We start from the raw sequence: 3658 nt of genomic DNA on the forward strand, positions 1-3658 counted from the left end.
ATTATAAAACATGCTACAACAGAGATGGAATAGGTACTAAAGAATATAAAGGCATGGCATATTGACATGTATTCCCTCCATCCGGAAATAAATGGATGGGTCTAGGCGTATTTCAGTTCTAGATACATCTAGTTTTATCCATTTCCACGACATGTAATCCAGACGGAGGGAGTATGATGTAAGAGCTAGGGATACAACAGGACAACAGTGTAAAAAACACTACTTGAATGTAAAACTATATGCTAGCGGAATACATACAGAAAAACACTAAGGTAACATATGCGTGTATGATTGGGAAACTAAGATGGCATTGCAAGAGACCAGTAGGACAGCCCTTCAATGTAAAAAAAGAACATGGTATGGTAGACAGATGAAGTACATACTAATGAATAACAATGCATAAGATATTGAGAAGCATGATGTCCAAACTAAGCATATGGCATTGCGATAGATTAGAATGACAATACTTGAATTTGAAAACATGTTATCATGAATGGAATATGTACTGAAAAACAGGAAGGCATGCGATAATTACATGCATGATCTGCAGGCTAAGCACAAGGCATTTCAACCGAGTAGATGCACTCCAGGACATTATATGCATGTTGTAGCCATATCAAGGGCCAAGTTAGAGCAAGGACCTTGTGGGGTGAATAGGATTCATCATCTTTCTGCAAGTCTTGTGAAGAACTGCCTTTACATGTTCCATCATATTGGGTATCATTGACGTCAAGTTCGTTGGCCATTACATTGCTCTGTGAGGTTCTTATGGATAAATCAGTGTGTGCAATTATATCTAACATGCATGGAAGACAACTAGTAGTTAGATTTATGTAATGAGTGCCCATAGGAGACGACATAAATAGTAGGACCGGGGTTAACTAGCAGCAACATGTCTCAAAAACTAAAGGGAGAACACAGATGAAAGCTACAGAATATGTATCATTTGTACTCAAGATTAAATAGATGGCACACAAAGTATTAAAGAACAACATAGGTTATACTAGAAGTGGTATAATACTATAAACACCAGCCTGTGGGATAGCATTGGCTGATGGATGATAACTATGGAACAACGTTACCTAAAGAACAAGTCTCTTGGCTGAACTATGGAACATCGTTAACTCCTGAACAAGACACATAAGAGATTAACATGAATATACAATGAAATGTAATAATCTATTTTCCATGCGTAGATCAATAACAAAGCCATAAATGTTGCACACAAGTAAGATGAGTGTACAACCTATCTAGCCGCAATCCATAGGAGTGAGCATCATGTGCTGACTTGTTGATGGCCCTGCAGTTGTTGTGGTTGTCCATGCCGGACACCCGCATTCGATGCAGGGAACTGTTGAGTGGGGACTATAGCTCCCTTCTAGTGTATGCTTCCCTTGTTGGAGCAGCTGCGGTGAGTCAGAAGACGGTGTGGCTGAAGATGCAGAAAACGCATAATGTTAAGAATGACACATCACCCTGATCTAAAGAAATACCCTAAGAGATCAACAGCAAGGTACGAGAGTGGTCACACGTCTGTTGACTGAGGACTAAATTGGGGTCACATGATTTTATTTTATTTTGGTACTATCCAATCTACGCCGGACGGCTTGATGGCCGTCTTCTGCCTCCAGGCTGACACTGTTCGGAATCTTCCCCGAAGAGCCAGCGACCACCGGCAGAGCAGCCTGCCTCCGCCGTCCGTGGCCCCAGCCAAAACCCCGCTCCCCGCCCCACCGCACTGCCGCGGTTGCGCCACCCCCGGGCCAATCCACAAAGACTCGCCATCATCTAGATCCGGCATCGGCAGTACCTTCAACCCATGCAACTCTAAGATAGCCATCCAAGTGCTACTTCCGTGGTGAACTTGCGCCCCCGCACCCTTATGCTAGACACCATCCAACTGGCAGCCTAGGAGCTCCGCCGGCTCGAGGGGTGTTCCTTCCCATTGGGAATCGATTGGCCCAAAATAAAAATTCAGACAACTAACGCCTAAATAAAGTGATTTGAGATGAGGGTGCGACCTATCTGGTGGCCCGGTGAAATAGGCAGCTCCAGCTGATGAGTCGGTGAGGCCAACGTGGTTGCGGTGGCTACTAGCGGCAGGGAAGCAGAGATGTCGCGATGGTCGAGGGCTACAGGGAAGCAGTGTCGGGGCTCTGGACGGATCCAAAGTTGGAGCCGCTTCGGCACCGTGAACAATGACGGGGGTGAATCGGCTCTGGTATGGTTCACGCAGCCGTCGTCGAGGCCGCTTCGGCAGCACGGAGTAAGAGGCACACGGCCCAGTGCATGACGGCAAATGGACAGCGTCTCCGGGATTAGAGAGGAGGGCGGCTGTGAATTTGGTGCGGTGGGGGCGCCATGGAGGAGGGGCTGAGGTTTCACGGCTCAGGAGAAGGCAGCTTTCAGGAAGAAGGTGATTCAGCACCCTCAAGGTATGAATGGGGAATTGGGATGGGGAACCATGTCTTACGGACGCATTTGTCTGAAATGTGGGGGGAGTTACAGTTCTACCCCTGCCTTTTGGCTTCTCGGTTTGGGTCTATGTATTGAGGGTCGGGGATAGTAGAGTAACTTTGCTTCTCCCAAATAGTGGGCACGAGCGATTTCGGGCAAGGAGGGCGCGTTTTGAAATATTGTGGGCGCGAGCGATTTCAGGCAAGGAGGGCGTGTTTTGAAATATAGTGGGAGCGAGCGATTTCGGGCGAGGAGAGCGTGTTTTGAAATAGTGGGCGCGAGCTATTTCGGGCGAGGAGAGGGTGTTTTGCCAACCATGGTGTCGGTGTACTAGAATAGGGGTACCCTAGTACCCCGAACTTGTGCACGGGCAGTTGCAGCACCCCGCGGCAAGGCTTGCCGGGCTAACACCAAGATCCTCCGTGGTCCCCTTGGAGCCATTCAAGAACAAAGTATTTAAGCTCAGGAGACAAGGCCCCGGCAAGAGGAGCTTGCCGGGAAGGCCAACCGAGGCACTCCAAGGAACTTGCCGCGACGCGCCACGCGCTCCAGCAAGGCAACAAGGCCCCGGCAAGAGGAGCTTGCCGGGAAGACCAACCAAGGTACCTCGAGGCCCGGTGAGCGACAAGCCTCCGGACCCGACAAGATAACAGCAGCGGCAAGGCGCTTGCCGCGGCAGGCGGCCACTCTGTGCCCACGCTCCAGCGCATCCACCAACGTGTCGCTCTGGGGGCCTCTCCCGGCGCGCGTGGCGGGAGGCTGTGCAGCCAGCGATGCGCAGTGGCATGCGAAGCTGACAAGATCGCCATCGTGGCGAACGGTGGCGCCCCTAACGGTCCTTTTCTGCACTGTTTGGGCGACTCAGACGGGCATTTAATGCCCTTGTCCCCTGCCGTCAGGGTTAGGTAGGGTGCACTGTACAAGTAACTATACCAACCACCTCACCTTTTACATTTGTACCCTTCTCTGCGTTGCCACCTGTCGGTGACCCCTTTAGCATATAAAAGGAGGCCCATGCGCAACGTAGAGGGGGTTCGGTTGGACTGGTTCGCGAAGTTCGACTCATTCGTAACCCAGAAAAACACTACGCTCTCTCTCTAGAGCAAGAACACAAGATAATCAAACAAGCAGCAGTAGGAGTGTTATCTCTCCGGAGAGCTCCGAAGCTGGGTAAAACTGCTCGTGTGCTTTGCCTCGATCT

This window comes from Triticum dicoccoides, chromosome 3A, assembly GCF_002162155.2.
Source record: "Triticum dicoccoides isolate Atlit2015 ecotype Zavitan chromosome 3A, WEW_v2.0, whole genome shotgun sequence".
Taxonomy (NCBI): domain Eukaryota; kingdom Viridiplantae; phylum Streptophyta; class Magnoliopsida; order Poales; family Poaceae; genus Triticum; species Triticum dicoccoides.